The sequence below is a fragment of the Anopheles coustani genome, chromosome 3 (assembly GCF_943734705.1).
Source record: "Anopheles coustani chromosome 3, idAnoCousDA_361_x.2, whole genome shotgun sequence".
Classification (NCBI taxonomy): domain Eukaryota; kingdom Metazoa; phylum Arthropoda; class Insecta; order Diptera; family Culicidae; genus Anopheles; species Anopheles coustani.
The window spans coordinates 68,961,720-68,976,483 of record NC_071288.1 but is presented as its reverse complement, the minus strand read 5'-3'; the positions used below and the strand labels follow the sequence as shown (position 1 = coordinate 68,976,483).

The 14,764-nt window shown below is 40.7% G+C and overlaps 1 protein-coding gene across 7 annotated transcripts in view; it reads right to left on the bottom strand.

The window, feature by feature from the left end:
- The window catches only part of LOC131272743 (MOB kinase activator-like 2), a 164,969-nt gene that overhangs the window by 74,002 nt on the left and 76,203 nt on the right, over positions 1-14,764 (bottom strand). For 2 of the 7 annotated variants that reach the window (XM_058274588.1, XM_058274590.1), the window contains exon 1: positions 374-515. The exons of 3 other annotated variants lie outside the window; for them this stretch is intronic. The gene's annotated coding sequence lies outside the window, so the exon portion shown is untranslated. Of the gene's footprint in view, positions 1-373; positions 516-14,764 lie in introns of those variants that run through there. 2 more of the 7 variants (XM_058274589.1, XM_058274591.1) reach the window with 1 other exon arrangement.

Below are 14,764 nucleotides of genomic sequence, written 5' to 3'. Positions count from 1 at the left end.
TAACTTTTTTTTGTGCTACAATTTTTATATGTCGTTCACTAAATTTTGTTTTTTAAAATCACAAAACTCTGTTTTATCAGAAAAATGACATCCGTAAACACGACTGAGAAACCACGCAATGCAGCACTGTTAAACCTCACGTTTGGTCAATAGGGAAACGAGCTTTCGGCAAATTGCTTACACATACCAAAAAGTTGTAAAGTGGCCAAAAAGTTGTAACATTGGAAGAATCAACAGATAAACACCACTTGTCACACGGGTAAATACGTACACTTTCGCCTCGGTATGGCCCACTTTTACATTAATATTTTTTTGTCAGTAAACACACTGCCGCACACCGGTTTCGAACGGGGGAAAAACTAAAACCAAATACCTTACGAAGGATTGAATTTGACACCAATTTGCAAACGTATTTTTAATGCTGCACATTACAATACTGCCGCTATCGGTCGCGATCGGTACCCCAGCTGGCAAAATACGGAAATACTGCCACGCGCGTACACGCTCGCAACCAATCCATGCAACGGCTCAACGTCAACTAAACTGCCACGGCTCACGGACCCCGGCGCCGTCGTCGTCGTGGCCAAGGTTGTTTGCTCACTCGCCAATCCAGTTTCTCTCACCTCACTCGCTCTCAGTCTCACGAGGGCCACGTCCCATGGGATGTGGAGATCATTTCGGTGCTACGAAAGATCACGATCAGTATTCTTGTTATGATGTGGAAGTCTAGCAAGGCAAGGAAATATCCCCTAGGAATCTTGTATTAAAAGGAACAAATGCTTCATCCAATCAAACCGAACAGTGACAGCATTTTTTCAAAGAAAAACTGAAACATCATCCAGCATCAGCTGCTTCTCAATGTCATAAACAAACGCTATGAAAAGGAGGCTCGTTCCACCATGGGGTAGTTCTGCTCACCATTGTAAGAGCAAGAGAATTCGAAAAAGGACATATTTCCAAGGAACCGCGACTCTCTTTCTCATCGTGGCAACCACTTGCTCATCGAGACATTCACTTTTCACTCTCCGTTCTTCTCAGCTCATCGTTCGAATAACAGTGGGAAATTGGAGATATGTTGAACGTCATAATTTATTTTTTTTTAAATAGTTGAAATATTGATATTATGCATCTGGTAAAGTTCAAACTTACGGACGAATGAAAACCGATATTTAATTTATCGTTTTTCGACCATTGGAATTCTCTTCGGAGCTTCAGACTTGTTTTAAAGAATTTACTCTAATAACATATTTTTCAAATTTCAAATTGCAGCACTGCAAGGTAAATTTTGACTACACAAATTTTAGTGTTCACACACCTATCCTCAAACAAGCGGTAGCAAATAACGCAAGTATACCGTCATGTATTTAACAGGATGCTAATTATTCGTGTTCACAGTTTTGATCCAACTATTCCGAAGAGTACGTCAAAAGAGGTCCACAAACATCACCCGATATTTGCACGATCGCATAACAAGTGTGCAATAGATGTTCATTGGCACCCCCTGTCGACCGTTTCATTTTCATCATGCAGCAAATTTGAGTTTTTGGTATTCCATGATGAAAATGTTGACACCATTCAATTTTGGTAGCCAAAAAAGTTAATTTAAAAAAAAACACATTTTGATGAATGAGGATGAGGACGAATTTTTGTACAGAAAAAACAAACATATTGCCATATTTTTATCCTTTTGCCCAGTTTTTCGGTTTTAAACATGACAAGCTGTCCTCCTGGCTAATGGACCGGGCAGAATATACAATCAACCAGCAGTTGTAGCCAAAATATACACACGTTTTGTGTTGCCTTCCCCATTCCTCGCAGCGAATACATTGTACCGCTCCAAAAGCCAAAACTCACATTGTAAACACACATTCAGACAACCGGAATGGTATAGAGTTAAAATTAAACATTCTCAGATGGAAATGAAAAAGAAAAATTAAAACTTGACGCAAATTGACTATGCATCTGAATATTATTCGTTTTGTTCGTCCATTTTACTGCAGCTGGGTTTGATATGCCGTTCTCAGAACTGAAAGTTAAAATAATACACACAAAAATGTGCACCTTTACATTGTGGATGACTTTTATAACAACTCCGCGTGATATTTATCTGTCCGTTCCAACCCAATCTTCAGCTTCTCACCTGTAAGGAAAAGAAGGTTCCTACGAGGAAGTACAAGAACAAATACAACCAAGTCCACAGTAATAACACTGTAATGTTAAAAATTGCTAAAACAGTGCAAAAAAAACACACACACACACAAAAATAGAATATTTTACAACAAAATGACCCGATGAAAACCCAACCGATGTTGTAGGAAACGGAACCATTTGGACGCCTGTGTGCATGTGTGAAAAGTTGTCTATGGTTTGTTCAAGAATGAAACGGACGGAAAACGAACGCCAGTCAAAGCTCAATGAATATCTTGCAAAGGTACATTTTTCGCTCACATCCAAGGGCCGAATCCTCGGAGCCTTTTTTTGTTCTTCCTTTTTCCCGGTGGGTGTCCTCCTGCCGTCCATTGCTTCAGCGCTACCTTTTCCATTGATCGAATCGTTTTGTTTTTTTTTCCTTTTCGGAGAAGAACTTCTGGATAAGATACGGTAACCTTTGTGACCATAACTCAGATGACCCGACGGATTGGATTGTAACCTACACCGTTTCATTCTACACTCAATTTAGTAAAAGATTTTTTAAATCTTTTCTAAGGCTGAACTCTATTTTGTATTTTCACATCAGCTCTGTTGGGCTCTGATAAGATGAGGACGGGATTTACCCTTAACTATGGAAACCTCCGTTAAAAAGCTCTTTTTGGATCTCTCGATCCAAGAGGCTAGAATAAACTGGGGTTAACTGATTTACCGAAGGTGAAACAAATAAAAAAAGAAAAGATATCAATTCCAATCGAAAAGGATTCACCCAGATCAAGTGTATTTTATTTTAAGCCTTGTTATCATTGTCTCGAGGGCCTAAACCAGAACTTTTAAGTTTTTTAGGATTGGGTTTGAAGAAGACATACGTTGTTTTATTTGCAAAACGAATGTACTGAACTAAAACCAATTTTAAGATTCCATTATAAAATTGAGAACAAAATAATTCAAGATTTGTCCAACAAAAGTAACAACACTACTACTTCAAATTTGAACAAAAAACACCACTAATATCACACACGTTGAGAGTTGATTAAATCCTCCACGCTATAGGTGGCAGACCTGCCTTCCCAAGAGCACATTCTCCTGAGTTGAAGGTTCTGTTTTCCGGAATTTGATTCCCTTGAGTCGGCCCGGTCCGATCGGTCTACGTTCCATCGTCACTATCTGCGGCACAAGCCGTTCTTTAATGTTTTCGACAGGACCTTACCGTGGACCTCCATCAACGGAGGGATATCTAAGGCTTCACACTACCAGAACCAGAACCCAAAAGACTGGTGCGGACCCCGCAGGATCTCCGGTGAATTGATTTTCTCTCGAAAGCTAAACCCAACGGTGTGACTAATGAAATCGACTGTTAATGGAGGAGCCACCTTCAAGTTCGTAAGGGTAGAAGGATGGACATACAGTGTGTGTCTGTGCTTGTAGCCACGATAGAGGGATTGGGCAATTGAGTTAGGTAAGGTAGGTTAATTGAAATGATCCCAATCAATCGTGGCACTTGATACGTAACGAAACGAGATGTCCAGAAGTAATACACTTGGAAAAGGGTTAATTTTGTAAAGAAAAAGATCAAAGATTTAAAGCTTATCAATTAATTTTTAAACTCCCTCAAAAAGGGATGATACTAATTTCCTACAAAATTTCATTAAGAATTTAGTTAACTTTCATACTATTTTAATTTAAAACAGTTGCAAAAACCAAACCATAAAAATAAATTTTCTGTTTTCTTCTTCTCGGAGAATTAAGTCGTGTGGTCGGGGCTAACAACTTCATTAGCCGAGAAATGGTGCTGCACCCGGCGCAAGACGACGGGTGGGAAGGATTTCTCACGAGGAAAGTGCCAAAAATAAAGTTTATGTCTTGTCTCCCCATGTTCATCGTTTGCGCGCGTCGTTTCCCTTCCCTCGTTTAAACATTATGGGACCCGTGTCATTCCCATTTCGCGAACTTGATCAAAATATATAGAAATCATTTTTAGAGGCTAACTGAGACATCGACTCTTTGCATATTTAGAAATAACACCTGAAAAACTTTAGACATGTTTATCATAACTATGAAAATATCAGCAATACTATGAATTATAGCTAGCGATTAGACAAAAACAAGTCAGCATCTTTTGCACCTCGGAAACTTTTGGAGTTGCAAGAGGTTTTGTATGTAGTAGGTTTAGGAAAAATACCACAACTATGAAATGCATTCATAATGAAACTATGTAAACCCCTCAAATTCTCCCAGAAACTTTCACGCTGGCCCATTAGCTCGTTCGCAAAGCCGGGCCCGGCAAATTTGTAACCTTCCCCGTCGACGCCGGCACGGGTCTCTTCCCTTTGATCTCCGACGACACGAAATTGTTACCGGCCTGTCAGAGCGCATTTCGCCCGGCTCACAGCTAAGCCTGCAGCATCAGCACCGACAGCATCGGGGGCCAGCACCAGCGTCAGAATAATATGTTGGACCATTCATCTTATAGCTGCCGAGCTGCCTAGGACCCGGCGTTACTCTTCACCGTCCCGTCGTAGGATCTAATCGTCAGGACTTCTCTCTTCTTTCGTTCCACCTCCTCCGGTTTTATCGCGACGGTCGTCCTTTGTATCCTGTCGGAGTAGTTGCGCTTTGGTGAAAGAAAAGGCAACGAAAAAGCTAACGCACAAAAACTCTACCAGCTAATTAGTTGCTAAACGCCCGAAGAAACAGCCACAACACACGTTGACTTGGTAGGAAGTACAAGCGCTTGTATGATTAGCTTGCTGTACAAGCAAGGCACACTATACGAAACGAAATATTTTCTCACAGAGTGGTTCAGTCGCAGCAATGGTTATCAAATAAGTAATTCTAATTCGTCCTATGAAAATCATGCAGAGACAAATGTTGCTGATAAAAATGCAATGCTCCATAAACGCCCTATCGGTTAGGTGCTTATCGGTCTTTGACTCGTGGAAACAATGACAAACCGAGTCTTCATCTTTTTTTCCATAACATTCATCCCTAGATATGGAAGGTGCATCGTACGAAACTAACGAAATGATTAGCTGGACAACAACCCCACAACAGGGACCCGATGGGCAGAGAGCAATGTTCGAAGTAAGTGTCCAAAACCTCTCCGGAGGTGCGGTAAACACTGAACCTCAATGACGGGAGGCCTGTGCACACGTGTTTACGGCCTCCAGCAATTTAACGATCACACACGCGCCCGTGGACACCCGGGATACACACGGGTGCGACGCAGATTGAATTTCGATGCTCCGAGTTCGACAGCCGGTCCCCTGAGGCTCGGCACGCCAAAATGTTATCGAAATCGGCCCACTTTGCTTCCGCTCCGGGCTTGCATATGTGTTCGCCTTGCCTTGCCTTGCTCGAGAACCATGATTTACGACAAAGCGTACAAACACACAGGGAGCAATGAGCGACGCTTAGGTCATCCACTAGAGACCCCACCAGGGATACGACGCAGAACACCGTACTGAGTCTACAGTCGAGAAAGAAGACGTTGACACTTTAACGGCATCTCGTTGTCGGCTGGTGTTCCTTCCCACTCCTCCCTCAAGGGCCTCTCCTAGAAGAACCTTTCACGTTTGCCGGCATGATGATTCAAACGCGCTTCTGCCGCCTTCGATCACTTTCGTCCATTACCATTTGCGCCCCAAGGGGCAAGCCGATTGGGGGAACCGGGTACTACTCCTTCCACCGTATTTGGCTTTCCAAAACGTTTGTTTGTCTACCGCCACGAAAGTGACCTGCGACGATGACGGTGGCGTTGGGTAGTGGTCAGTGACCTACCGGAACGGGCCCGAAAGTCTATTTGCAGAGGTATATCCGTATCCAGAATGTGTCAAAAGCAGTGGAAGATGTTGCTTAGAACCTTCAGCGGAGCGATATCTCTGACGCTGGGTACAAGACGAGAGGGTAGATGATGATATAAACGTACAGATGACGCCAGTATCTTTTCGTTTGTGACCGCGTTTACTGAATACCTTATGCCATCATGCGTTTGTAGTATCGCATTTCATCCGAATCTGTCCATCAGTTTCCCAGCGTAAAGATTTAAGCCATCACTTACCTAAAAGTAAAATAAAAGAGAGAAATAATGATATTAGTGTGGTGTTTTTGCAAATTTATTAAAAAAATTGTAAGAAGAAACATAAGCTATGAGGAAAAATAGTTTAAAAAGGGAAAATGCGACAATAGTAACTAGAAATACCACAAACGATTGTCTTTACAACAACCTTCAGGAGTGAACGAAACAGCAATAATATCTGCTAGGGGCAAACCGCGAACACGCAGGTTCGTAAATTGAGCAAAAGGCACAACATTTCCTTTCCTCCTCTGGCGCACTGGAGACGGCGGGCTGCAAAAACAAACAACAGCTGATTTTCTCCTGCCAAGGTCCTGCGCCGACTTCAAGTGAAGACGCTCCACTGCGGTACGTCTTCACCTAACGTTTTGGTTTTCCTAACGAACACACACACAAACGTTTTCCTCCGAGAAGGGCTTGCGGTGACAGACAGAGTGAGCTGTGAAAAACCCCGACCAAGTGAGCAGCAACTGTCAGCGCAGAGAAAACTATCGCAGTATGCCAGGGAAAAATCACCCCAAGTGAGTGAAAGTGAACCACCTCGGGGAGGGCGCGGGTGAGCGATGAGCGTTGTCGAGATATCCCGGCGGACCCTCGGATTGGATGACAACTATTTCGCAAGAGATGCTTCACAACAGTACGTGCGCACTACCTCTCCAATAACGTCAAGTCGGCCGGAAGAAGGTTCGGTGGAACGGAGAAAAACCGCTCCACCGCTTGGGCATGCGCTCTTCCGTCGGAAGGTGGCGTGAGTTTCGGCGATGCTGGTGTGTTATGCAAAGTAAGCATAAAAGTAAGGCAACAAGCGCACAAACATAAGCACACAGCATTAACAGTTCGGTGTGCTTGCAGCAAAACGCTTCGCCCGGCAACGACTGCCGCCTACTGTCCGCCGTTTGACGCGCTTGTTTTCTTCTCATTTCGAACTCACTGTGGCGGGTGGAGTGAGAAAGATGAGATGGTGCATTGGAAAATTCAATGTTGGCCACATTTTTTCAGCGGTACCGCGCGCTTGGGTTTCCCTGGTTATGTGGTTTTTATGCAATTTTCTTTTTCTCGTTCCGCTCCGAATCTGGGTCAATTGATGTATCTTTCATCTTCCGGAAACAGTAGAAGAATGAGAAAACAAGATGGAAGTGAAGCGGTAACATATGTAAAAGTTTTACAAAAGTACCATTACTTATTATACTGAAACGAAACGATATAACATAGCCAAAAACCATATGTTGAATCAAATAAGGGCTTTAATATTAAACCATTTATAAGACATAATACGGTATTTTCATTAGCGTTAATTATCATGATGTTGAAAGTTGTCTTCTCCATCTACTCCATCGAATCTCTCTCGAGGCGACTTTTATTTTATGCAAATATCTTCCACGACACTGTGCCACATCCGTTCCTTTTTTTACAGCATAGTCCCGGAGGCGCCAGCGGAGAGCACGCGCGATCGATTTTTCAAGGTTACCGTAATGACAGCCGATGTGGGAGTGCGCGGGTACGCATTTCCCATCCCGCTCTCGCTCGGACGGGGATGTTTTCCCTTCGAAGTAGCGGCAAAGTTTTTGCAGCTTCGTGTTTTCCTCGGGCAGCTAATTGGTCAGTGTTTTGATTAGGACGAATCTAATTTCCCTAGCAAAACAATCGGCTCTTCAACAGTCCTGAACGTTCGATAAAAAAACCCAGAGTGATGCTTTGATGGAAATTTGAATTACTTTCAGTATTATTTAAAAAAATAACAAGTTCAAATGAGTAAAATAAAGCTAAAATATATATGAAACATGTTGATAGAGTTTTGATAAATTATAGAGGGTTTGAGCTATGTTTATCTCAAACAAGCTATAAGAAATGGTTAAACAAGAAAAAGTGCAACGAGTTAATCAGTATCAAGTGCAATAAAAATAACCATTTCGACCACGGTTATGATGTTTACTTTTGTTTTAATTAGCAGCGACACATGTCGTGCAAATTTCGTTGATTTAGTCCTGTCCAACTTTTCTACTGCACCTTTTGCCTGGTACTATGTATCCTAGTCCGGCGATAAAGTGAAAAAAAACCACCCACCATTAACGCGGTTCCACGTCTTGAAATTCAATAAACACATTATGCAATCAATGGCATCATCGCCGCATGTCGGGCAACCTAAACATACCGTCATCCATCCTCTTCCATTCTGCGGCCGCCAAAAGCGATGGTATGACGCCGTGGGAAAAGTGAAAATGATGTAATGTTTGGCCAGAAAATTCTACCTTCCAAAACGGTAACGAGTACCCTTGGTGATTTAGTAGTATCAAATTTGCTTTCGAGTAAATCAACATACTGAGAAACATGAAAATAAGAGATAAAAGTTTTGCAACACTTCTCTGCTTGGAGAACGTTAGTATGTAGTTAAACAATAGACCATACCTCTTGCATATAAACAAGTGGATAATGAGGATCATCGACGATAAATTCAACCAGACATATTCATAAAACTGAAGGGCAAACAACAACTCCAGTAAAACAGCATCCCAAAATTGGCCCTTGAACTCCAAATGGGAGCAACAGATAACTACATGTAAATTTATCTGTTACTTAAATGTACCATAGTTTTTCGCGAAGAATGTAGCTTGTTTTGAACTGGTAAGAAAAAAAACACCACACGCCACAAGGTGACCTGTTCACCAGTTTGTAGGTGTGGTAAAAGAAGGTGTGGACGCCATGTTAACCTTCAGCAAAAAGATTAGTGAGCTCCAACAAACTCTGGCGTTAGGAGTTCAAGATTAATCGTTCTAACCTACTACTCGCGGATGATGGTTTGGTTTAATTTTCGAAAATAAATACTTGCTCCCTTGTGTCCTAGGTAGGTTTTAGCTTTTATGACCCATATTCTCTGTAGACGTTCCTTTTTATTAAATACTTTTCCACACACATCCCACACCCTTGCTGTCGATGCAAGAGTTGAATTAAATTAATTTTCTCGTCACATAAACCCATCAAACTTCGTCATTTCCGTGGCTTTTCATCCATCCCGAGGCTGACGCCGTCCGATGATTACCGAGGTTTTGCGGCAGTAAACGGCACACAGTGTCGAAACTCACATCCTTTGGGTAACCGTTGCAGGTGGAGGTGTTTGCAATCGTGACCAAACGGCCCATACTCTATTTATGCAAGGGGTCCAACCCAGGAAGAGAGTTCCAAGTGCTAGATAATGCGTACAACACGATGCAGCAGCTTGGAGCTTGGGCAGTCGTTGACGACGCCGGGGGGAAAGGGGGGGGGGGGGGAAGGGGGGGGGGGGGGGGGGGGGGGGGGGGGGGGGGGGCTGGGGGATGTGATATTTATTTTTATGACTTTTTAACGAGTACCGGTACCCCGGCCGGTCGGTCGGACCTAGGCTTTGTTTGGACTGGTGATTTACGTCCAGCCGGTACCCGATCGAGCACTCTCTAGCCAGATGATACTTTTTGTGGACCTCCCCCTTCCTAAAGTCCATGACGATGACCAGAGGATGGATGAGTCTCTCTCTATGGATGAAAAATTGACCAAATGCTTTTATGGAGGATACTGAAACGAAATGGTTCATGCTAGACCACGTGTGAACCCATTTCGTGCAAATGATTTTTGTAATTATGAGTTGGTGTGTCTATTGACAAGCTGGGCATTAGTTGCCAACGCACAAACTCAAAAGGTTGTATGACATATAGTTTATTACTGCTATGCCCCTCTAATGGAATAGCTCTTTGTTTAGCCGTGTGTGAAATTGTTGAGATGTCCCGGTAGGATATGTATCTTATAGTTAGGTATTATGCGTTATCATATCTTATTCGTCAATTATAGCATTCTAAATTATCTGAGTAATACCCACCCATGATCCCTTGTTTCAATTTTGATGATGTTATAATCCATATTAACCCAATTGTCACATTCTATCTTATCTGGGATGATTTTATCCGTTGTGAATATTGGCTCAAAAAATAATAACCTAGTAAAACAAATGATATAACAAAATATGAGAAGTTTGGAAAAAAGATTTCGCACAGAGAACGCTAGTCCAAAATACACCAATTGGAATATGAGAGAGAACAAAAAGGTTTGACCATTAAAACGTGTACGAAAAGAACTTTAATCTGCCTTATTTTTATGTTTAAAACATTCTATGTTATTGTCAACCGTTTTTCGAATGAATAATGTGAATTAATCATTTGATTTTTTCAGGAAACAAAGCTTATTGATAGGATATTCAAGTACTGATTATAAAAATCCATTATTTTCTAGTTTAAGCAAAGGAGGAAAAAACATTTTAAATCAAAAATTATGTGATTCCCTTGGTTTTGAATTATAAAGCAAAAATCACCGGGAAGAATTTTACGAGATCGACACAAAAAAAATCCTAAATACGATGGAATGCAAAAACACAAAAAGGAGCTAAAAAAGTAAATCCATAAAACAAAGCAGAGAAAGACGCAAGGATGGGGGCATGGAAAAACTGCGTGATTGCGTCTTATTTTTAGTGTCGCCATATCGATTATTTTCACCCGACGATCCGACGTTCGCTTCCTTTCGGTGGCGCACGCCGTGGCAAAGCAAGGATCGGAACGGAAGGCCAGTCTAATTTTAGCCACACATACACACCGTGGATGGTTTATCGCAGAGCGAAAAGGGCCATAGAAATGCATTTTTGTGCCCCACTCGCCAAAAGCGTCCGCACTTTGCGACCGAGAACGGGCGGTGTTCAGTTTCGACCGCGATGTGGACATGGAAAATTGCGACGTCAAACATTCCAACTCGACGGTCGCTCGCGCACCAGAGAGCTAAAGGAAAAGCGATATGGGGCTGTCGTAAGACCGGACGACTCTGCTAGCTGTCTCTGTTTGGATGCGGAATTTTCTTCCAATTTTTATTCGATTAGAAATTTCCTCAGAACAAAACACTAATATGCAGGGAGACGATTAAGAAAACGAAATTACAAGCAAATGCCAATTATTTAAAAACTTGATGACTATTGTAAATGATAAAATAACGATAAAGTTGCTTGTAAAACCGAGCTAATGATATAACAGTTTATTTCAGCAATTCTAATGCCTCTCCCCGGAACTCGGAGAGTTCAAAAATATAAAAAATATTATTTCTTCAACTCTTGAACTGAATGACACACACACTCGGCCAAACGATTGTGACATTTACTTTAAAAAAACAAAATCATCCTCTGACATCTTATTTTTTGTGACGGGCAAAAACATTCCGGCAATTTGAACCAACACCAACGGGGGCCATTTTAACCCATCTGCTTTTACCCGCGGATTTATCCGCTATCATTACACAAAATTGTCGCGATTTAACGGTAATGGGGGAAAATTGCCCCTCGTTAGGATGGTGAGTGATGGCAAATTAATTTATCGTAATGCAAATGGCCCACGGAAAGGAGTGAAGTTCAAAACCGTGGAACAGCTCAGCTCGAATGTTTTGCGTGTTGTAAATAATCAGAATAAACAGAAAGTGTTTTCCAAAGCAGAAGGAGCACATCACATGATTCCAAACGTTAAGAGTTACACAATCAGTTCCACTTCCATTTGCCAATAATACTCGTTTACTTACTGGCAATCGTTGGGAACGCAAGAACGCCGGATGATTCTGATGTAATTTAAAGTCTTCGGATAACATCTGGTTAATATCAAAGCAATGGCCGCCGTCCTAGCTAACGCAAATAGCTAAACACGCAAAATTGACGCAATCATATGTCGCATTTCAAAAACAGACTTTTTCGACTGACTCGATCCGATAACAATAAATTATATTACAATTTAGACTTTTGAAGGTATAATCAAACCGACCAAACACAACAAAACGTTGCAATTTTTTAATTCAAAGATAAAAATATAGGGTAAGTGCACCCATAGTGGAGCTAGTACCAATAGTGGATGTAGTGGAATAAAATCCTAGCTCTACGCCGATATATATACAATGGAGTTATTTGTTCTTCTATGAAATGTTCTTTGATCTTCTGCGGAGTGTTAAAAAGATGAACAATCTCATTCCGTAATGTAGAAGCTCCAAAATTCATATTTTCTAAACAGGTTGCCCCAACATGCTACATTCCTTAAGAATCTATAACGAATATCATGATTTCCTTAAGGCTATAAATCACTACAAAATCATTAAAACCATATGATTTCGCTACTTACATAATCCAATATAATTGATTCATACGAACTTAGTGCATTTTAGCATAATTTTATTATATTTTTATAGTTTTTACTATAGTGCCACTATAGGCACAAAACCCCAAGTTGTTCCAATAGTAGCCATAGATTTTTTCATAAGTATATTTTAGTTTTATTCTGGTTTTGGCTATTATAATTCGGTAAATTTAGTGATTTTATTCTGTTTCTACAAAATAAACAAAGCGGAACTGAAGATAAGGCTCAGCAGAAGAAGCAGAGGAAAGAAAAAGAAAGCGGGCGAAGGATACGCTATAAAGCATAGACTATAGTCTTAGCTGTAATATTCAGAGCATTTTTTAATAATTAAAATTGGACATATTTCGGTAAAACAATACAGTCTTTTCAATGACAAAGCATTGGTCAAGGAGTATTTTACCGTTCTGTTTGAAATATGCTTCAAAAATAAGTTATATTCAAAACATATTCAAGTTTTTCGTACTAAAGTCACTATAGGAACACGGTACCACAACTATAGGAACCATACCACCATAATAGGAGCAACCGACTAGGAAGAAAAATACGGTTTGTTTTCGTGTATTTTGTATGGTTTACGGTAAAAATAAATGTTTTTCTGAAGAAAAGTCATGTTTCGATCATAATTGATTCAAATATGTAGAATATTGTGTTCTTAACACTCATAAATTACACCTATTTGGTATTTACAGTACTAAGTGCACCACTATTGGTACAGTTACCCTATTAACCCTTTTTGCATTTAATATAAAACAATGTGAGATTATGAACCAATTCTAAAATTAAAAATTCCTACATGACTGGAGAAGGACTTTTTGTCGAACTTTGCGAAAACAAATCGTTTTCTAAACAACAAATAAGTCACCACCAAATTTTCTAATTGGAAACTTGATGTATTTTTATTCTGATTTATTTTCCGGCAAAACTAACGCCCTCTCGCCTGCTACTGAACAGCTGCTGGCCATATTGTTCTTCGATCTATGTTGTTGGTATTTGCTTCCTTTTTTTCTATTAATCCATTTGGTTCACCAGCTTTGTCGGCATATTTGGCACGCTAATGCAAATATTTTTAAAACAAACTTGAACCTGGTAGTAGAAGAGTATGAAAGAAAAAGTAAAACCGTACCCTCCTACACTTTTCTGCGATAGCACGTTAGGCGGAAGATTTCTGGCGTTTGTTTGGTCTATTGTGGAACGAACTGACGCCAGCCAAGACAATGACCTCATATACATACACATACACCGGGAATTTGTAAAAAGGATAAGACATTGCTCCCTTGAAATTTTCTGCAATACTATCGTTTTTAAAATGTGCATATGATAAATTCCCATAAAATAAATCCATTTTAAATAAGGTTGTTTTGTTTTTACATTTATATTATTTCCAAACCAGGAAACGGTAATTTAATATTAAATTCAAACATAAAATGATTTTAATAACCTTTCAAAAAATACTCTTCTCGATCTCGATAGTTTTATACATGAACAAAAAAAAATGCTTAGCAAAATAAACCAAACGAGACACAGTAGTGGTGGCATGGCGAGTAAAAGAACTAGAGCATACGAAACATTTGTTATAAATCATTTATAACATTGCCCGCGCAACGGCTTTAGCATGCTCGGGAGGTTACGTGGGATGACCGAAAAACAACGAGGACGTGTGCTACGATGCACGTCTTCATCTGATTGCAGCCGTAGCTGGACGCTCTTCGCACCATTTCACCAACGTACCCTACTCTCATTATTATTAGCATTACACCTATTGCTTGTTCCACCCGGTAAGGAACGAATTTTCTTCCTTTTGCGTAACCGATGAATGAATGCTGCAATTTTGTTTTCTTCTGATTTGTCAAAATCATTTCGCCATATATTTTTTTTCACCTTTCCGAAACAACAGTTGAACGGTACTCCCTCGTGTTGATTGGCTCACCTCACGATTTTTACTTCTCTTTTTGGGAGAAAACAATTTCCCACTTGAAATTCTGTTATCATCGTCAAGCTACGCGCGTACCAGATTTACTTCGTCGTGAAACCCGTTCTGCATCGGTGAAAACAAGTCAACCGAATGTGATTGACCATTTTGAGGGCAGTACTCGTTGCGTTTTTATTCTTGAGGACATTGTAACGAAGGTTTGCTGAAAATGTCCCACCATAATTCAAACCATTTAACACAGCGCGTAAAAAAGATAAAGCTGGCCCTTTTTAGTTAATATTTCTACGATCATTTCAATGTCGGCCGTTGCGCGAAAAAGGCTTGCCTCCACCATGGCGAATGAAGCTGGAAATGTTGATGACACAAACGATAACGAACGGAATGGGCAAAAGGAAGCCTTCCACCAAATAGTAGAATCCTGGGTCACGATAG